The sequence below is a fragment of the Sturnira hondurensis genome, unplaced genomic scaffold (genome assembly GCF_014824575.4).
Source record: "Sturnira hondurensis isolate 20B ecotype Veracruz unplaced genomic scaffold, ASM1482457v3 Scaffold0000880, whole genome shotgun sequence".
NCBI lineage: Eukaryota > Metazoa > Chordata > Mammalia > Chiroptera > Phyllostomidae > Sturnira > Sturnira hondurensis.
The window spans coordinates 3,428,202-3,450,496 of record NW_028073511.1 but is presented as its reverse complement, the minus strand read 5'-3'; the positions used below and the strand labels follow the sequence as shown (position 1 = coordinate 3,450,496).

At 44.9% G+C, this 22,295-nt stretch overlaps 1 protein-coding gene across 9 annotated transcripts in view; it reads left to right on the top strand.

Annotated features, from left to right (window-relative positions):
* Window positions 1-22,295, top strand: part of TRERF1 (transcriptional regulating factor 1) — a 204,731-nt gene that overhangs the window by 75,942 nt on the left and 106,494 nt on the right. For all 9 annotated transcript variants that reach the window (XM_037052763.1, XM_037052753.1, XM_037052780.1 and 6 more), the window contains one exon: window positions 9,700-9,782. The gene's annotated coding sequence lies outside the window, so the exon portion shown is untranslated. The remainder of the gene's footprint in view (window positions 1-9,699; window positions 9,783-22,295) is intronic.

Genomic DNA, 22,295 nt, shown 5'->3' with positions numbered 1-22,295 from the left:
CTTCCCACGTACCCAGCACTGGTCTAGGTTCTGTCAGTTTGTGGGAGCTCCATTAGGTGATGGACTTGAAGGAGCGCAGGGCCTTTGAATGTGCCCTGCCTGGGCTGGAAAAGTTATGTCTAGATTCCTAGGGATGTTAAATTCCTACGTAATTGATTTCTGTTGGGTAAAATGCATTGGTGTTCATATCTTAAACACTACCATTCACGCCACCTCTGAGGGGAGGAAGACAGGGCTGCCCTTCATTCAGTCCCGTGCATCTGGTGGGCGCATGCTAAGGGTTTAACTGCAGAGGCGTTAGTGAAGGGGAGTATTTATAGACGTGTGGGCGGGTTAGAGAAACCAAAGGATAGCCAGGCACCCTGGGGCTGATAACATTGGGACACTGGTACCCACCCTAGGCCAGGAGGAGGGAGCTCCAGAGTTGGGAGAAGGGACCCATGGCAGTGGCCATGATGCCGAGAGGACACAACCATCGCCACACTGTGGAGAGGTGAGAAGAAAGGGAAATAAACGTAGTTACTCCAAGGAAGTCAGTGGTCCAAGGACAGCCGTGTGTGTGTGTGTGTGTGTGTGTGTGTGTGTGTGTGCGCTCGCGCGCAGTGGAGAACACCCACACTGGCTGCCTGGCATTCTGATGTTCGGTTGTCTCCTACACTTCTTAGGTTCCTCAGTGTGTGAGCAGTCAGCCAGAGTTCCCGTCTTCCCAGCATCACGGTTGTTGTAAAGAACACAGGGTCTGGTCTGCGTCAGCGGGTGGCACTGGGTCGTCACGACGGTAACACGTAATGTTCACTGTGGCGGGTCCTGACCGTCCTGAGCCCTGTACGTGCATCTGCTCATCAGTAACCCCAGCAGATAGGCACCCTTATTAAACTCACCTTCGTCATGTTGCTGATGAAGAAGGTGGGACTGGCGTAAGTTGCCCAGACGTACAGAGAACAGGAGGCAGAGCTGGGAGGGAAGCGAGTCTGTCTGACTTTTAACGCACACTCATAACCTCCTGCTGCCTCATGGTCTCGTTCCCCTGCAGTGGGGCCCTCCTCACCACGAGGTCAGCCCCACGTGTGTGCTGGTGCACTGCCTGGGATGGTCTTCCCACTTCCTCTCCACTTGACCCAATTGAACCCTTTTCTCAAGACCCAACTCAGATCTCACTTCCTCTCTGAGACCTTCTCCAACCATTCCAGCGCCCCCCCACACACACACACACCTTTCCTTTAACTGGCTGCCATACCCAGTGGGTGTTACCCGCTGTTTTGAGTGTGTACATTGCCTCAGTCTTCAAGAAGACTCCCAACTTGATAAGAGCCAGTGAATTTAACGATTGGGTTTCTCCTTGGTTAGTAAGTGCCCACTGAAAGCCAACAAGGAGTATTTTTTTAAAAGAGAAGCAGCCAGAGCTGAGCCCGGTAGGAGCTCACCGTGTGGCTGACTGTCAGGGGGAGAGACGATGGGCACGTGCTGCTACCTACACCAGCACAACACTGTTTCTGAATAGCATTTCCCTGGACAGGAGGTAGACAGCTGAGGAGCTGACCTGGTTGACGCCTGATGCCTTACGCCTTACGCAGGACAGCAGGTGATGTTAGTCGAGTGCCCTCCAGTGGGGTTGCCCCAAAGCCCCACAGGACACAGAGGCTTCTGCGTGGAGCATGGCCAGTCAGAGTTTTGGTATTTTAGAAGTTTCGCAGTTCTTTAGAAATGTCTCTTGAGGGACCTGGAAGTTTGGATTATTGACAGACCTCCTTCCTGTTTGGGGCTGGCATCAAGGAGAGGGCTACACACCTGTGCCCCCCCCCCCCCCCCCGAGTAGCCACCCAAGGTCACTTTGGTTGCACTGGGAGGACCTCAGCCTACCTCAGTCTGGTGTTGCTTAATCTCATTTCTTTTTTCTCTGTTCCTATTTTTCCACCCACTCTCGTTAGCCTTGACCCGGCTAGGGACTGGAAGGGTAGAGTGAGTGGTGGGGAAGCAGTTAGAAGGATGAGTAGTAGGTGAAAGGTTGAGAACCTTTGCTTGGGCCTCTCTTTGCTGGCCCCTGTAAACATTGCTGTTGAGCTTCTTTGGATTTTTCTCTCTGCTGGGCCTTGGGCATGTCAAACATCTTTTTCTTCTGAACACATACACACCCTCTGACCTCCAGGCCTTTAAGTCTGTGGCTCTTGCTGCCAGGAAGACTATCACCCCTCTTCATTGCCCTGTTAGATGTTAGGGAGTAGTGAGGACTGTGGAGTAAGGGTGGCTGTTTGCCTTGGCGAAGACCTAGGAAGGAAACAAGCAGGGAGGGTGATCATGACACAGCCTGGGTAGGAACTGAGAGACAGGGACCAGAGGAGACACTTCGGAGAGGACAGCTGACGTGTGCAGCAGAAACTCGGGGAGCATGGGGAGAGGAGGCTGAGGAGGTGTGGCAGCCGTCCTAGGGCATCTGTTCTACATCCACTCTTGGGGCCTGGTGGGGCCTAGAGGCGGCTTGGGTCAGTCTCAGAGGTAGACTTGTCCCTAGGCAGGGTGCAGAAGCCAGGGCCGGACTGGGGACAAATCTTTCACTTTTATGAAAAGGAGATGTCTCCACACGCTAGACTGGGAGCTTCTGGGACACCTTTTTTTCTCAATACTAGGTAGGTGTCAGAGATTAGATAATGCTTTGGTTCAGGTTTTAAATGATCATTGTTTCTTTATTATGTAAGTAGAACATAATAAAGATAAATGAAGAGGAAAGGGAAGTGAAATGAATGGTACCCATAATCCCTCCACTCAGATATCATTTACATACAGAGCTTGGGTATGGATACCTCCCAGATGATTTTCCGTATTTACAAAGTGGAAGCAAACCGTAGATGTACTTTGTGACCTGCTCTGTGTGTGTTTGTGGTTTTGTCCCATTGAAACAATGCATGCTTCCCCAAATTCAGACTGAAGGGAGGGTGGGAAGAGCCTCCTTTGCCTCCTCCCTCCTTCACCCCCAATGTTGTTCCTCAGAGGTAGCCCTCCTTAGAAACATCCAGTGGAGCCTCGATTATTGAGAAATTTAGACGGGATCATGCGTGTGGAGTAGCAGACTGTAAATACCGGTGGTTGTAACGGGTGCAGATATTAGCTGTCACATGTCAGTCAGGAGGGAGGTGCAGGGTGGCCTTCGCAGGCCTGGGAAGAAGTTTGTGGTTGGTGAAGGGACTTTCAGAAATAGATACTGTGTAGCTAGGGAAAGGATCAGATGGCAAATGTTTGAGGAGCAGGGTGGGTAGCGGTGAGTAAGACTGTGGCCTGGGGCCGGGATTGTCAGACCTTACCTCCTGGGCTTGGGGTGGGGAGGATGGCGGCCATGCAAATGAGCAAGAGACTGATTAGGAAGCAGTGGTAGTAATTGGTAGGTATTTATAACAATACCTTGCTTGACAAAACAAAATGTCAGCCACTCTGTGTTAGTCTCCCCACTTTAAAACAGAAAGATCTGAGCAAACCGGTGGACACTGGTGCTGCAGAACGGCCCGGGGGCTGCAAACGTTCCGTTTGGTTCTGGCTTTGCATCTGNGGGGAGGATGGCGGCCATGCAAATGAGCAAGAGACTGATTAGGAAGCAGTGGTAGTAATTGGTAGGTATTTATAACAATACCTTGCTTGACAAAACAAAATGTCAGCCACTCTGTGTTAGTCTCCCCACTTTAAAACAGAAAGATCTGAGCAAACCGGTGGACACTGGAGCCGTGAACGGTGCTGCAGAGCAGCCCGGGGGCTGCAAACGTTCCGTTTGGTTCTGGCTTTGCATCTGGCTGAGCAGTGTGGGACTGGACCTTAATTTCTTCAGATCTTAATTTTCTTAACTGCACTCTATCAGTAGTTCTCAACCCTTGGTGCCCATTAAAATGACTGGGAAAACTTAAAAAAACAAAAACCAAAAACAACCCAATGCCAGAGCCCCATTCTGGTGCTCGTGTTCCCAAATCTCTGGGAGTGAGGCCTGAGAGTTGTGTTTAATGCAGCCAACATGGAGAACCCTTGGATTATCTTGATTGCTCGTTGGACTCCTGAAATGTTAGGATTGTATGTATTATATTATACATTTTTTTTCCTTTCAAATACTGTGCACAAATGCAAACTTCTTACATAGCTAGATGTCTCGCTATTTATGAAAAACTCTATAATTCTCATTATGCCAGTGAGGTGATGCCAACACTTTTTTCTCTAATAAATCAGAAGCATACATGTAATGGAAAGTCATTAAATAATTCATTTTTGACCCAGGGGTGTAGTATGGGCTTTAGTTTCTTGTTCTTTCACTTTGAAAAAGCGACTGACCGGAGGCCAGAGGCCACCTGTTTCTAAAGAAGACCCTGACAAGTTCAGAGAAGGCGTTACTGGAAATGTTTTTGCTGGGAGAGTTGTGTATATTGTAAGTTCCAGATGAGGAGGTCCAGTCTGGGGAGGCTTTATCAGATCTAAATTCTCCATGGAGTGGGAGGTGTTAAAAGAGACTTGGTGCTGTTTTATCTTCACCATTGAAGTTTTTGGTTTTGTCTTCCTAAATGAGTCATATTTTTTTTTCAAAGGAACCTAACTCGGGGAGGTGGGGAAACCATTGATGGAGCTGCAGAGAGCTGGGGGGCGGCAGTGAGGCTGGCAGTCGGGGTGGGGGACGCTGAGTTTCCAACTGGCATCCCCCCCAGGAGGGTTGGGGCCAGGAACCTGTCTGCTGGGGATGCATCAGCCTGGTGGGGGTGAGAGAGTAGAAATGGCACTGATGTTGTTTATTCATTTACCAGTTATTTTCTGGTGCACAGCCACCAAAGATCTGGCCTAGTAGCCAGGCTCAATCCACAGGTGCTGACAGATTGTGACAAGGGGCAAGGAACCACCTAGTTTTTACTGTGGCAGTGGAGATGGCACACAGATCACGGAGGTCAGGTGTGTCCATCTCTGCCTGCCCCTACAAACAAATGAACTGAAATTGTAGTGCCCCACACCGGTGTGAAGAGCACGCATGCAAATGGTGGTGTCAGACAGGGTTTCGGAGGAGGAAAACCCGGCAGCCTGAAGACCCACAGTAGGGCGCTAGGGGGCCTGCGAACACGCACTGGCCAAGCGACCAGGTGGAGAGCGAAGAGCTCTGTGGGACCCCAGCACCCACTTCCTCTTTCTGTGCTCTGTTCTTCCAGCCAAAAACTGGTCACACACACCTAAGTCCCCCAGGTCCTGATCACTGTGCAGAGGGCTCCCTGTACCCGATGCAGAGAGGTACAGTGAGCCCAGGGGCGGGGAACTCTGGCTTGAAAATCAAGAGCAGCTCCATGTGATTCAGCCCAGTGCTCGGAGTGAGGAGGTCTCTGGCACCCAGGAAAAGTTTCCTGCATTTGACGCATCAGCCAGACACGTGCCTTTTATTCCACAGACGCCCCGCCCCCACCCACCCTCCAAGTGCTGGTTTTCATCTTTTCTGAGTGGTGTGCAACCTCCTGCATTCGTGTGTGCGCATTTGCTAAGTTTGTCACAAACTTCCTGTTTGGGTTTGGTCTGAAGCTTGAAGCTCTCTGTGTTCTGAAACCGGGCATTCACAGAAGTCCACTGGTTCTCTTCTAGAGGCCATGGGGTGGCCTGTTTGTTGTCCTTCCTTTTGCTGGCTTTTGCCATCCTCGGCAGTCCTTCCACCTGCAAATGCTCTGTGGCTTCTGTACTTGCTCCTGTTAATGAGGGTTGAGAGCCTTGAGATCTGAGAGCTGGAAGGAGAGAGGGAAACAACATCTGTTGGGCCCCTTATATAGTGCCAGGCACTGTGCTAGATGTTTTATGTATTTCTTATTTTATGTAGGCCCCGCATTAGTGTGTGCAGAGCCAGGTGCAGAGAGATGAAGTGGCCAGCCCAAAGGCGGACACGGCCCGGCCTGACCCTGGAGCTCCTGCTCTTTCAGCCGTGTCGTGAGGCCCACCTGCGCCTTTGGTCCCCCTGGCTGGGGGGTCTTGCCAGACAGCACCGCCGTGACGTTGACTCTTATCGTTCAGGCTTCGCCCATCCTGTCTGTGCGGGGTGCGATTTGATGGCCCCTGAGGGCTTTCCTGACTCCCATTTAGCCCAGCTATCCTCCTCTGTGGCCCCAGCAGTCCCAGAATTGTTGTGCGGTCTGTGCTGTCGATCAGAGTGGGTTAAGGCCAACTCCCACTTCCCCAGAGATACCACGTATGGAAAAGGGCTCTCAGCACTGACCATTCTGCTGGTCTCCATGAGCTCCGCTTAGCCAGCTTTCTGACATTTCAAGCTCTTTCCTTAAAGAGGGAAGAAGACAAGGATCTCTGTCTATGAAAGTGTGTGAAGCGGCAGAGAAGGAAGAATACCGAGACTGGAGTGTGCAGAGGCAGGAAGAGGAGTGAAGAGCTAAACCCAGCCACCTTCCTCCTTACTGGGACCCCTGGGACGGGGCGCCAGACACGGGGTGCCCCTGGGGAGGAAGAACGGCTGCACTTCCACCCCAAGAAGACCATGTGTCCCTTCTCTTGCTTATCTCAGGTCTCTTATATTTTCTGGAAAACTTCTGGAAGTACAATTCTGAACTCCATCGGAATTGTTCTGTGGGCCAAGTGGCATTTACCCTGGTTGGGCAATGGGCAATTCCAAGCGTTTTCAACACAAAATGTTACCACCTTCCAGGGGTTTGTGGTCTATGCGGGCGAACAGGACGCTTGGCAAGAGAGACTAAAAACAGTGAGCACAGAAGAGCAGGAAGAGTTTGGCCAGCTGGGGTGCCGCTGCTGCTCCAGGGACCACAGGAGAGCAGGGCGGTCAGAGGCCTGGGGCTGCAGGGGAGGAGTGTGCCCCATGGGGGCAAAGAGGAGGAGCGTACTGGGTGGGGTGGAGCAGGGGGTGCTTGTGATCAAAGAAGGGGTTGTACCTTGTTTTCTGAAGGACCCTAAGGGATGGCTACAGAGTTTGTAGTTTTCCTGCACCGGGGAGCCACCAAAGCCCGTCAGACAAGACAGGGACGAGTAAACAGGGCACTGGCAGAGCTTCACCTGGATTTGCGCAGTGCGAATGGGGGCGCTGGGTGGCGAGTTAGGTAACATGTATCGTGTTGAATTTTAGGAATGAAACGTGGAGGGCTTGGACTCGGGTGGTGACGTGGATATGGAAAAGGAGATGGACAGGTGGAAGGCTGCAAACCGCAGCTCCGTCACTTGCTGCCCGTGGGGCCTTGAGCACGTCACTTCGTCTCTTGACTCTCAGTTTCATCTGTAAATAGAAGCGGAAAACACTTCACAGAACTGTTGTGTGGGGATTCTAACCTCTGTTGCACCCTGCGCATAGTGGGTGCTCAACCAGATAGGGTCCCTCTCACAGTGCAGGAGGCACAGTTTGTGGTTGGTTGGGAGGAGCTGGAGGAGTGGAGAGGGAGGACTCCAAGGAGCCTCTGAGGGTTGGACGTGGGAGCCTGGGAGAATGAGGCAAGCCTGACCGGAACAGACACAGCTATTTGGGGGTCCCTCAATTCAGTCTTAGGAAGTCTGTCCTCCTAAATGCAGGCTGCTGAGGGCCTGTTCCGAAACCCCACAGTCTGGGGATTCTGCCTCTAGGAAACCATGGCCTCTCAATTCAGCTGGTTGCTCAGTGGCTGGCTGCTGGCCGGTTCGCTCTCCAGTCAGGGGTCTGGGTCCACACTGGGTGAGGTCATTGAGGCACCCAGGGCACAGAATGGAAGGGGCACTTATTTTCAGGGCCCACCCTGCACTCGCACACTTCTCCCACCTCAGTGAGCCCACTCAGCTTATTGCTGCCCCTTCCAGGTGGTTATTGGCATCTGGACTCATCCCAACCTGCTTTCCTTCCTCTCAGAGAAGGACGTGCTCCCTCCCACTAGCCAGAGAACCTTCTTCCAGTAGGTTTTATGGGTCCCTCTGTAGCTCCTGGGGCCTCAGCGCCTTCAGTCATTCAGCAATAAATTCTTTCCTCAAACTCTTAGCCCCCCTCTATTTCGCTTTCCCTCTTTTCTTACCCTCATGGACAGAAACTCTGAAAAGGTCTGCCCTTGGGTTTTGCTCCTTGGCTGACACAGCCGTCTCAGGCTGGCTTCTGCCTGTGGGAGGGGTGCCTAGCACAGGGGAGGGACCCCGTGGATGTGCTGCAGAGAGCTCCCGTCTTCCACAGAAACTGTCCTCTCTTAGGTCACCTGTGGCTCCCATGTGACCACAGCCAACGGACACTTCAGTCCTTATCTTTTTTGACTCTTTGCTACTTTTGGCACTGTGGACAGCTTCCTCTTTTTAGTAACTCTCTTTTCTCTTGTCTTCTTTAATTCCACAAATCTTTCAACAACTATTTCTTGAGCAACTACTGTGTGCTGGGCTCTGGGGCATACCATAAGACGATACCCTGACTCTCAGGGAATTTATAGTCTGTGTGTGAGAAGGGGGATAAAAATATACACAAATGCCAGGTAGTGATAAAGGTACAAAAAAAAAATTAACAGAGCATGGGATAGAAAGAGTGCAGTGGTGGTGGTGGAGGGCCTCACTGAGAAAGTGGCATTTGAGCAGAAACATGAAGGAAGTAAAAGATACTCAGTGGAAGAGTGTTCCGGGCAGGGGGAAAAGCAAGTGCAAAGGCCCTGAGGCAGAAGCCTGGGATGTTTGAGGAAGCCATGTGGCTGGAGGAAACTGAGAAAGAACAGAGTAGGAGAAGAAGAGGTCAGGGAAGAGGCCGGGCCAGGACACATGGGCCTTGTATGTCATTTCAAGGACTTTGTCTTTTACTTTGAGAGAAACATTATAGGAGTGTTTTGAGTAGAAGAGTAATTTTTAAGTGATCCCTGAGGTTGCTGTGGGGAGTGTGGTGTAATTGTTCGCTGGTGCCACAATAACAAAGCACCACGAACTGGACGGCTTGAACATCAGACAGGTGCTGGCTTACACTTCTGGGGGTTAGCAGTCTGTGATCAAGGTGCTGGCAAGGCCACACTCCCTCGGAAGGTGTTGAGGAAGGATCTGGCCTCTTTCCTAGCTTCTGGTAGCTTGTTGGCTTCTGGCAATATAATGCTAATCTCGTGATGCTCTCCCTGTGTGGGTGTTGATGTCCAAATTTCCCCTTTTTATAAGAACACCAGTCATGATAGAGTAAGGACCCACCCAATTCCAGGATGACCTCATCTTAGTAGCTAATTACATCGGCAACACCCCTATTTTCAAATAAGGTCATATTCTGAGATACCGGATGTTAGGACTTCAGCATAGGGGTTTGTGGGGAGATACAATTTAATCTAGAGCACAGTGCAACCCACATCACACATGGACTGTAGAAAGGCAGGGGTGGACACAGGGAGGCCCGTTAGGAGGTTACTCCCATGACCTAGTGAGAGAAGCGGCAGGCTTGGACCAGAATGGTAGCAGTGGAGGTGGTGAGAGTCTGGATCTATTTTGAAGATAAAGTTGACATTATTTGCTGATGTCTTGGATGTGGGGTGTGGGAGAAAGAGGGGAGAAACACTGACTGACTCTTGGGTTTGGGGCATAAGGATGGAGTTGTGAATCTTTGTCTCCTAAATCCTCTCCTCCCTCAGGGACCTGCTCAGCAGGTCCTGCTCTTGGGCAGGTCCACCACCTGTTGGGGTTTTCAGGGCTCCATCCCTGGCTGCTTCTTCCTCTCCTTGGTGGACATGACCTGCTCCCGTGTTGAAGCCATGTAACCTGAATGTGCTGTTTGGGTCGCTCCTACAGGCCCTGGCTCCAGAGGATGCTGAAGGAGGAAGACACGAAAGCAGGACAACCCTGAAAGATTAAGCCTCTTAATCCTGAAACAGGTAGCTTCTCTGAAATTCTTAGTGTCTGAATGATTTGTGAGGGGGTCGTAAGATCATTTCTTGGACCCCTGTGGTGTGAAAAATGACCCTAAGAAAGAGAGGAGGGCTGCTCTGGACCTGGACAACCACAGATTTCTGGAAAACTGCCCAGGAAATGATCAGTGATCAGGGAGTTATGTATTAGAATTTAGTGGCCCTTAGAATGGGGCCAAGGGTGTCCTGTCTTGCCTCTCTTCACTTTGCAGAGTTGTGAATGGTAAAGTATCTAAGGCTGTTCCTGAATGGTAACTCTAGGAGTGTTAAGAGGGAACTAGACATCTCAGGAGAATGGTAGTACAGAAGGCCACTCTGAGAAACTCCACAGAGCCTGTCAGAGGTAGATTCCTGGACCAATGAGCCTTTGAGCTGGCCCTGGGCATTTCTAGTGTTTTTTCCCCCCCCAGCTCTGGCCCTGTGGTCTCTTCCAGGCTCAGTTTGTCCATCTAGAAAATGGACACATAGCTGTAATTCCTCTGCCAGGTTCCACACAGAAGTTGTCTGAAGGGTCAGTACGTTTGTGTATAAACAGATTGGTTTTTTTGAGGTTAAAACCCTGGTCTAGCAAGAGATGGCTATTTTCCGCAAAAGCTCAGTGACAGTGGGGAAGGAGGGTAGTGGTGTCTGATTTGATTCTCTTGGTGTGTGGGGTTTTTTTTTTTTCTCAGTAAGTGCCAAACTTTCCTTCCCTCTGATGTGAAACTGAGTGGATTGTTCCTGTTTCTTTTTTGTTGTGGCTGATTTTGATTTCACTTTTAAGCCATTGTGTTTTGGGGTTGCAGTAGGAAACAGATGATTCACTCAACGGGAGTACTCTGGGACCCCACTGATGGGACCGTTCCTAGTGCCTTAGGGTAAGGGAAACCAGCGTGGGATAGTGAAGCATCTTAGGGCTGGGATGTCAGGGAGCTGTTGCCATGCCTCGGTCTGAAAGAAGGGGGTGGGGTTGGTTATTGGAACTGGAAAGAGAAGCTGGATAGAAAGGCTGTCTCCAGTGGAAGGATGCAGTCAACCTACCCCAACATGGTTGGGGCAGAGCCCAGAGAATGAACATCCTCATTGAACTCTCCTTGGTTCTCCGTCCCCTAATGGTGCCTCCCCTTAGGCACGCTCAGCCGGAAGCCAGGAGGCAGGGAGCCATGTTGATGCTGTCCGTAGAGATCAGGGCCTCCAGGGTCACAGAGCTGAGTGGAGAAGGGCAGAGGGATGGATATGGAGGTGAAAAATATCTGACCCAGCAAGAGAAGCTGATTCCTTGGATTATATTATATTTCAGAAGCAAAACCATTGGCTGTGAGAGCTACAAGGAATAACAGAGATTCTGAATCAAACTTAGATTTTTTTTTTATAGTTGAAAAAACCCAGGGAAGTCAAGTGACTTGCCCAAGGCCATTCAATAGTTCATGAAAGCCCATTACCTATTCTTGAGAAGAACACTTAAAGCAGTTAAGAAACAGTGGAAAGCAAAATCTGAACAAGTACTAGGAAAAAGCTGTGCATTAGTGCTTATTCCTCATTTATCAGTTTGGATTCTTTGGGGTTGTAAATATCAGAAAACCAAAAGCAGAGGGGCTCCCACAGCACAGGGGACTAATTAATAGGCTCATGGGATGTACTGCAGGTCAGTGTGAAATAGTAGCTCAGGAGCCATCCAGTTTTTTTCCAAATCTCGACTCACTCTTTCATGGTACCAGTTCATCCTCGGGTTGGCTTATCTCCTGGAGGTAGAATGGCTGCAAACATCTTAAGACTCATTGATATACATCCCTGTGGCTGGAAATAAAGAAACATTTCTTCTAATAAGTACTCTTAATTACTCTGAAAATCTGAGAAAGTATCTTTTCCGGAAGTCCCTCCTCAGCAAACCAACCCTGGCATTTCATTGGCCTGAGTAGAGTCATGTGCTTATTCCTTAGCCAATCCCAAGGGCCAGGTGAATGCCCTCTTTTGATTGGTGGGGGTGGGAGTTTTTTTTTCCTTCAGATTTTTCTATCCCACTACCAAAGAAAGTATGTCAGCTTTCTCCAAAGCACCACTAGGGGATGGGGAGCCCCCAAGTAAGCGGGTCTCTGGGCACTGTTCACAGAGGAAAATGGATCCTGGGAGAGTGGCAAGCTGACATCCACCATACTTTATTGTCTATAGAAATCTTACTAATTTGGACTAATTGTTGGGGGCCGTAAAATTCTGAATTTTAAAGTCTTTTTACACAGTGTAGTTTCAGAAGGAATCTTCCCAAGCAGTTTCTGCTGGAGTGCTTGCAATTAGCATCTGCTTTTCAGTATTTCTTAAAACCTAGGACTTTGTAGTAGGTTAAATATGCCTTCTACAATTCTGCTTGATTTCTAATTTGCTTATTCAGTCTATTTATAGCCAGAGTAAACACTGAACTCAGATTTTGGGTCAGTAAAGATTAAATTACAGTAATGAGGTTCCTCATTTATAACCTCATCTGTAAAGTGGGAATAAGAATAGTACCTACTTTATAGGCTTGTTGTGAGGGTTAACTGAGGTGTTTTAAGTAATGTGCCCCGTGGCTGGCCCAATAAATGTTACCTTTATTACTGTCATATATCTCCAAATATTGTCACATTTACATGTTTAGTGCATATTTAATCTAGGAAATTAACTCTCTTCACAATATGTATATTATCTGTTACTGGTTAGTTCTCTATTAGAGATGAAGTAAATAAAGGTATTAAAAATGTATTGTTTATGGCTTTTTAAAACTAAAGTGGGGTTGTTTTTAGAATATATTTTGGAGGAAACCTAAATAAAGAAAAATTTAGGTAGCAAACAGTTAAGTTACAGATAGGTGTAGAATCCCTAGAAAAACAGGGATTTTTAATTTTACTCTAAAGTATCAGTGTATTCTTAGTTGAAAAATCTTTTAAATAGTTGATGGCCTGTCATGACTTATCCTAGCTGACTTTCTTGCCTCTGTTCTCAGTTTGGAGATCTGGAGGGGCATGTGACCCTCCTGGGCTTTGGTTTCCTAAAGCAACGGCACCATCGGGCTTTGCTGAGTGGGTGGACTTTAGTATCCCCTGGACTGGTGACATGCTGCCATCGCCAGAAGCTGTCTTGAGCACTATTTCTGTGGAATTTCAGCTGACAAAACGCCGTGACTATTCTCTAGAAGCTTTGACACCATCAGACTGACCTCTCAGAATCCTGGGAGAGTGTAGCGTCTTGATTTGGGGTTCCCAGATTAGTGGTGTGTTCTTACAAAACCCCCCAACTCTCAGAGATGGATCTGTGGGTCATGGGTGGATAGCGTGCAGCAAGGGGCCTGTGGATAGAGGAAAAAGTTCTAGAGCAACCATTTATCATCCCCCTCTCCCCCGAGTATTGATTAAATTAGCCTTAAATTTCCTGTGGATTGTTTGTTGCCCTTCAGGCCGGTGACCACTGTGAGAAGTAGATGAGACCCAGTGATAACTGCATGATCGACCCGAAATTCCATGGTTCAGAGGGTGCTGTAGACAGTGGTTTTGCACATAGATCACCTGGGCCAAGAAACTACCAAAATAAAAAGATTTGGAGGGTTTTTCCAAGGAATGATGTTTTTAAAGACCCAACAGCCACCACCACAGTTTCATAATGGAAAGGACTATCTTGATGCTAAAATATAAGGAAGGAAGTAATTTAAGAATAAAACATGGACCCTGGCTGGTGTAGCTCAGTGGATTGAGCACGGGCCTGCGAACCACACAATCGCGGTTCGATTCCCAGTCAGGGCACATGCCTTGGTTGCAGGCCAGTTCCCAGCAGGGGACTCATGAGAGGCAACCATACATTGATATTTCTCTCCTTCTCTCCTTCCCTTCCCCTCTAAGAATAAATAAATAAATGAGATTTTTTTTAAAAGAATAAAACATGGATCTTTACATGGAAAACAGTCAGCTCTAGGAGGAATTTATTACATTGTTCTTATTTTTCTGACATCACCTGTGGAAACTCCATCAAGGACGGAAGCTGCTCTGCCATCTGTCTGGCGAGTGCTGGGGACACGAGCAGTTGTCTACCTGAGGTGCAACTGTAGGTGGAGAAGGCATGTTTTTTGAAGCCTCTAAAGTCATGTCTTTATTTGATTTAAAGGGATGGGAGAAATTCACTTGAACACAAGTCTTGATAAATCCAATTCATTTTATAAGGAAGAAACTGTTTACTCTCAAGTCATTAACTTAGAATTGTTAGTTTACTGTATTTTGCTGTGTATAATGTGCATTGTTTTTGGCCCAAACTTTCAGGAAAAATGTCTTTTGTTTTAATTTTTAATTCATTTTTATTTATTTATATTTAGAAACACAACCAATTATTGTATTCCAGTGCGTTTTGCATACCAATATCGTCATTGCTTTCTCGAGTTAGACTTTTAACACATAAGCGTAAATAAAAGAATTAAAACCATTTATATAGATACGGGATTAGCACTCCCTGTGTATAATGCGCATCCTTATTTTTTCCTAAAAAATTTGGACAAAAAAGTGTGCATTATACACAGCAAAATATGGTAATTTTCCATCAATAGGAAGAAAATCTTGTAATAACTACATTGTTCAAATTAAAGGTATGTCAACAGGATTTTTTAGTTTTTTGTGTGTGGGTTTTTTTTGTGTGTGTGTGGTTTTTTTGCAATTTAACTCTAAGAGACAAAATATCTGTTTGCCTTGATTTGGCCTTCAGCTGTGGCAGGCCTCCATGCATTGGAACGTGCAGGTGTGTGCACACACACACACACACACTCAGTTTGGTCTGAAAAGTCCCTGAGAGAAAAGGGTGTTTTTGAGAAAAGCAGTGTGTGCATCAGCCAGTCACTGGTAAGTGTTAGTACATGTAGCAACAATCGCATCTTATAGCTGCCAAAAAGTATGACTTTTTAAGAGGTTTTTGGAGTCATTAAAAAGCCCCAAACATCCGAAACAGTAATAAAAATGTTCCTCACTCTGTTTCACTTCACATGCCTGCTTGGCTTTGCCACAAATGTTTTGCCTTCCAGCCAGGGATTAAGCTTCTGTGTGAGGCCATGGCGGATGTGGAAGCAGCTTCCCTGCCCAGGTAGAGAGGGAGAGAGAGACTGCTTGTGTGTCTGTATGAAATCCTAGATGGAATCGTGGAATCCTTGAGCCTAAGAGGGTTTTGAGGTTCCTGCCCTCCCACCAGGTTATCCTAATGCTCATCACCTTAACTGTCCTCATCCTAACTTTTCATTGAGCTTTAATGTTTTATGGTTTCCCCGTGAACTAAGCTGTGTCTTTCTCATGCTGTGGCACACTCACATCTGCAGTCATTACCCTGCTCACACGGTCATTCTTGGGCATAGTGTCCTGCTTGTATTCTCATGGGTGCTCGCTCGCATGGCACAGTCCTTGCATGTTCTAGTGGACACTCCATCTTAATTTGTTGAGACTCCTCGCTGCTTGTTTCCCCCAAGGAGCCTCTCACTGCACAGTGGATTCTGTGACCTGCAGAGCAATGGCTCAGAGTTCCTTCGGGCAGACATTACCACAACCCTCCTGTCTTAGTGAGCTTGGGCTGCCATAACACATACCTTAGACTGGGTGTCTTAGACAATATAGTTTGTTTCTCACAGCTCTGGAGGCCAGGAAGTCTAACATCATGGTACTAGCAAAGTACGTTTCATTCTGAGACCTCTACTCGTGGCCACCATCTTGCTGGGTGCCCACTTGACTGCTCCTCTGTGCGCTGGGGAGAGAGGAAGCACTTCGTCTCCTCCCCCTCTTCCAAGGGCACTAATCCCATTGTGAGGGCTTATCCTCATGACTTATCGTAACCCAACTCCCAAAGACTCCCATCCTAATAGCATCAGATTGGGGGCTAGGACCTCAACCTATGAATTTGGGGTTACAGGGGCGACATCAACATTCAGCTGGTAACATCCTGAATCTTTTTGTGTGGCTCTTTGAAGTACTCACAATGTCCTTAGCCCAGGAGCCCTGCAGCAAGTACAGAAAGCCTTAGAGTTACAATTTTTTTTTGCCGTGGAAGAGTATAGTGTCCTACACTGTACTGGAGAAGAAGCTTTGATGGGCCAAAGTTTAGAAGACCTTTACCCAGAACTAGAGGTGACCCGCAGTGGACTGATCTGCTTGTCCTTGCAGATAGAAGGGTTCTCAGTTCCACGGTCAGTGATGAGGCGTGGCTGCTAAACTCAGTCATCCTCGATGAAATTTGGGTGGTCCGGTATTCATGATGTCCTCACTACCCTCTGTGGGCTCCTTTATGGGCCTCTGGAAAGGTGGCTCTTTGGAACCCATGCCTGGGAAAATGCTTTTTCTTTTTAAGCACTTCCTTATCTTTGACATTTACTCTCTTTTCATGGAGAAAGAAAGGCATTAAATTATGATAAAACTGTCTCCTGTTCCGTTAGAGATAAGTATCTTAGAGTGTCATTTTAAATGTGTACCAACACGGTGATGCACACACACACACACACACCTGTGCCAGGTGGAATAGTCTAAAATATAAAAGGCCTTTGAAAATTCTTTTAAACTTTAAAGGAACAGATGATTCCTGTGCTACATAAACTGCTCCAGGATTTATAAAAACGATGGCAAACTTCCAGATCCTCCGTCGAGCACACATGGCCCTGTTAACATATTTGGCCAACCCCTAAGGAAGGCTCTGCCCCAGTCCTGTTTTGGAACGTACAGATTTTAGATAAAATTCTAGTGAGTAGATTTCAGCAATAGAGCGTGTGACTGTTTCACCCACCCAAACAGGTTATATGCCTGGAATGCTGAATTGGCTTCCTATGGGTACATTTTCATAAGGATTCACTATGTAATAATCTCATTCATTCAAAAGCACATTCAATCAAGTCAGCCTTCGATTTTTACAAACTACTTACAAAGAAATATGTAAAACGACCCTTTGTTAACATGGTAAGGAAGATGGAAGTCATACATTCACTGGCATGGTACTTATTGGGACCTCAAAAAAGGTGTCAGGTTATAAAATAGAAACTTAAAGAATAAATGGCATAAAGGAAGGGTAAAGTTATCACTCACTACAGAGTGCTTAGTTGTAGGCCAATGAGGTTTAAAGGGTTTAACTAAAAACCCTATTTCTAGATGGTGAGATTAAAAGGAAAGGGGCGGATATTTCCGAGATTAGTCCGTGAGTCTAATGCTGTTCCTCCCAAAGTCCCATCGGGACTTTTTAAACTTCACGGAGTGGTTCGAAGACCATTTGGAAAACTTAGTAGATGAGAACCTTAGGGGGAAATTCTGAAAATGGTTTCAGGGGAAGGGAGTTAGATTTATTGGCTATTAAAATATATAGCCCTACCAGATAGTAAAAGGCATTATGGAGCCTTTGTAGTAAAATCCCATGGGGCTGGCATTAGAGAAGGACACAGGTAAGAGAACTAGGGTAGTTCAGAAATAAACCCTCGCGTAAATAATTTAATAAATTAGAAGGCATCACCAATCATTGGAGGAGGGAAATTATACAATGCATAATTTTGATGTCCAGTTAGCAACTTAAAAAAATCATTTTGACTTCCCCAAAGTGAATTACAGATAGATTAAACAATTAAGTGCAAAATGTAGAGGCATAAGAAATCTAGAGAATTGAATATTACTTAGAGACAAAATAAAAACATTCAAGAAGGAAAAGAATAGTCAATCAAACAATGGAAACAATAGATGGGAAGATTTGCCATAATATGACAGAATTAATGTTTTTATTATGTGAAATGCTCAAGCAAATTAAAAAGAAAGGTGCTAATACCGTGGTAGAGCACTTGAATAGATGACTAAATATAACACTAAACAAATACATGGAAAATGTTCAATTTTGTAATGAGATATGTAAAATAAAACAGCAGTAAAGTACTGTTTTAATATATTAGCCAAAAAATATTTCCATGATTATCCCCAATTCTGGTGCTATTACAATATTGTGAAGCAATTTTACAGTGTATTAAAGAGCAACATTAATTTATACATTTTGACCCAGTAATACCGCTTCTGTGGTCCATCTTCCCACATTCTCCATGAAGGAATTGATACAAAATATGTAATAAGCTATTTAGACAAGATGCTCCCTGATGCATCATTTACAAAGCAAACACACACACACACACACACACACACAATTCTGTCCAACAGTTGGGTAACTATAAAATAAAATAGTCTTCCTTCAGCATAATACTCTATAATTAATAATTATTTTGAAGATATGTAGCAATGTGACAAGATATTTACAGTACAGCATAATTTTATGTGCAGAAATTGCAGTATGAATTGTGGCATGGTCTCACAGTGGAATAGAGTTGTATCTGTGCTGTTAAAGTGAATAAACCACAGCTGCATATGTGACAGCCCAGGAAAAATCTCAGGAATTATGCATTGAATAAAAAAGCAAACTACAGACTAGCTACGGTGTGATTCCAATTGCATAAAGTTCAGGTGCATGCAAAACTAACGATGTAATGTTTGACATCCGTGCGCATGTGGCAAGACTTAATCAGACCAAATGAGCAGACAAAATTTCGGGACGTCGGTGAGAGCAGAGCATAGGATGAGGGAGGGGCACATGGAGGCTACCCAGGGGATTGGTCAAGTTCCCTTCCTCAAGCTGTGGTGTGGGCACCTGTGTTTATTATTGCTATTTTTTATATCCTTCACATAAGCTACAGGAATTTTAAATGTTTTTGATGGTAACTAAAGGAATATTAAAACCTATTATTCACAGATTACAATTAGGTACAAAATGCGTGTCCCTAATAGAGATGCTAAGGAAGTATGTAGGCAGGTAACAAACACTGATTGTTCTCGAGGAGTGACCTTATGGGTGATTTGTTCTTTGGTTTTTCTCTCATTTCCAAAATTTCAGTTATGTGCTCACCTTACATTTTTTTTTTTAAGAAAAGAATATTAAAGACAACTGCAGTCACGGGAGGACCTCAGTGGCCAGCGGAGGGAGTGCCGTGGCTGCAGAGGCAGTGTGTTGGGGAACCCAGCCCGTCCCTGAGTGGTCACTGAGCATCTTTGTGGGGTGAGGGAGCGCTGACCTAACCTGTGTTCAGAAAAAAGCCTGTGGGCCCTGAGTTTTAATGAATTGCTGAAATGGATCACCTAGCAAGGTCAGCATGTTTTGGGGTTTCTTTAAACTTCTTTTTAGCTTTATTGTTTTGTCTCCTTATAAAAGTAATGTAATTGATTTGAAATATTCTTATAGAAAAATAATAGACCCTGAAGTTGATTAGACAGTAGAAGTTAAACATAGCTGAAAGAAAATCCAGGGAATACAGGAACATGTTAAAAGACACCAATAGGACGCAGTCAGGAAGTTCTTGGGACGTATGTCCAACCGATCAAATGGCGTGGGAAAGCGGGAAAGTCACTATGTAATATGTTCAGAAAACCGAGAGAGAGAGAGAGAGAAAACCAAATGCGAACGTAAATCTTTTTTGGACGCTGATTTAAACAAACCAACCATAAAAAGGCATTAAGGGATAATGGAGGGAATTGGGGAACTAGATTATTTGATACTGAGAAATTGTTAATTTTTAGGTGTGATGTTTTTACTATGGTTATATTGTAAGGATACGTGCTAAAGTAGAGAGTTTGAGTATTTAAACATAAAAGGTCCTTAATGGAGTGGGCAAATAATAATCCCAAACTTACGTTAAAATAATGCGGGGGTGTGGGGCAGAGAGGAGAGCAGACGAAACAAGGTCAGCCGGGAACGGCTGTTGGAGCTGGGCAGTGGGTACGGGTACTTTTGCTACTGTTGTGTATGATTGTAATTTTCACAATAGAACAAAAAAATAAAAGTAGTATGTTCATAGTTGAAAATGTATAAAGTATAGAAAAGTGTAAAGAAGGAAGTGAGTCACTCATAATACCATCCCATTGGACATAACTACTATCAACATTTTGATAAAATTCTATACTTTTTCTTATGCGTTTACAATACATATTCTTTACATATACACTGTTAAACAATCAAGAATTACTGTCGCTATTGTTTTGTGCCCTGCCTTTTAACATTGTGAGCGCCACTACTTTAGTGCATTTAGATCATCGTAATTTAAAATTATGGCCGTGTATTATCCTAGTAAGTGGACACACACGCATAGGCCATACTTTATTTTTCTTACCATCCCTTACAGATGGTTATCTAAGTTGTTGCCTTTTTTTTCTGTCCAGCTTGTCTGCATACTTCTTTATTTATTTTGACAAAGATGTGGAATGTCAAATGGTTTTTTGAGCTTTTTTTCCTGTTATGCCAAACTGCTTGTTGGAAGTGTGACACCCTGTTGAACTCCCTCCTCTAGTGTTTACGTATTACCTGGTTTTTCATAATCTTAGCAACAGTTGGATGCCATTGTCACTGTATTTTAAATGTTTGCCAGTCTGATGGAAAGAAAAGATATCTTAAGTTGCATTTTTATTATTGGTGAGCTTAAAAAATCTTTTCCTAAATGTATATAGTATTTCTTATTAGGTATTTATATCCTTTCCCTCAATTTTTGTATTTGTCCTTCACTTACTGATTCATTAGGGCTCTTTACATATTAAAGGATACTGGTATTTCACATAGTGCATAAATTGCAACTCTCCCCCTACTCTGTTATTTGTTTAATCGTAGGTCATTTTTGAACAATGACTTGTCTGAAATTGTATTAAATTTTTATAATAAATCTACAGCCCCCTCATTTAAACCTTTGTAATTCCCTACATTTTTATTTGTAACCTTATTCAGTATTTTACTAAGACATTTCATTATAGCCCTGACTGTTGTGGCTCAGTTGGTCAGACATTGTCCTACAAAATGAAAGATCGCCAGTTTGATTCCTGGTCTAGGCACATTCCTGGGTTGCAGGTTTGGTCTCGGTCAGGGCACAAGTGAGGGGCAACTGATAGATGTTTCTTTTGCATGTTGATGTTTCTCTCCCTCTTTATCCCTCCCTTTCCTCTCTCTAAAAATAAATAAATAAAATATTTTTAATTTAAAAAATTTTCATTATATAGCATGGCCCTCTTAAAGTTTACTTTTTTATTTCAAACTTTTTACTGGTTATCAAATAAGACATGTTTGTGGTAGGAAAGAATACATTTAAAAAATTTACTGATATCCCAGATTGGCGTGGCTCAGTTGGGTGGATGTCATCCCACAAAGCAAAAGGTCGCTGGTTCAATTCCTGGTCAGGGCACATGCTTGGGTTGTGAGTTCAGTCCCTAGGTAGGGGCCCATGCGACAGGCAACCTATCAGTGTTTGTCTCCCTCCCCTTCCCCGACTCTTAAAACATTTTTTTACTTTTAATTTGACTATCATACAGTGCGTTGGATAAAATTTAGTAGTTTTCCCAAACAATTTTTCTATATGTATATATTAGTAAGCATAACACTTGCTGAAGAGACAACGAAAACCCCAAATTATAACGTCAGAGGTTTATGTCTTTCTTACTCAGTCCCCCATTGGTACTCCTGTTTGAGAGTTCCCTAATGAGTGATTTGAGTGACCCAGGTCCCTTTCATATTATGGCTTTCTGTTCCCTCAGTCTTCAGGGTCCTCTGCATCTGCTTGCAGATGGAGGAAGAGAGCCTGGAGAAGACATGCCACTTTCTAACCACATCAGCCTAAAGTGCCTCACATCACTTCCTTTTGTATTCCACTGGTGGGAATGGTCACATGGTACCACCTGGACACATGGAATGCTGGGAAATGTAGTCTGGGCAGCTGCCTCCCAGTGAAAATTACATTCTGGAAAGAGCATGAAAATTTCTTGTACTTTTAGCTAAATCTGCCACCAGTTATTACAGTTATAACATATATGATATATATTGTCTTTACAAAATGCAAATATCCTATTAAGAGTTTTGGATTTTAGCATCATTTTGTGAGCATTCCCTGTGTCTTTAAATCTTTTTCAGAAATGTCAGATTTGACATCTACATATTATTCCTTGCATTGATATATCACCATTCATTTTTCTGTTAGGGTTTCCTGGATTTTTATTATTATGAATAGTGCTGCTATAAATGTGCTTGTACATAAATCTTTGAGTATTACTCTGATTATTTCCTCAGGGGAAATTCTTGGGAGTGAACTTGTTCAGAATTAAGGCTGATACATATTACTAAATGGCCCTTCCCAAGAGTGGACTAATTTATGGTCTCATCAGTAGCATCCGAGGATTCTTATTTCTGAGTATCCTTGACTGTCCTAGGCATTACAGTTGTTTTGGGTTTTGCCAATTTGTTGAAAACCATATTGCATTGTTTTAATTTGTAAGCTTTCCTTAGTAATAGTTTGAACATATTTCATGAGGCCATCAATAATCTTTATTGTGTGTGTGAATCACCTCATTGGGTCATTTCTCATTTTTATTTTTTAGTGCTCCACCTTTTTTCATTTATAAGAGGTTTTTGTGCAGTCTATGATATTAACTTGTCATAGGTTATAACTATTTTTGTCTAAGTGTTTTAGAATAAACT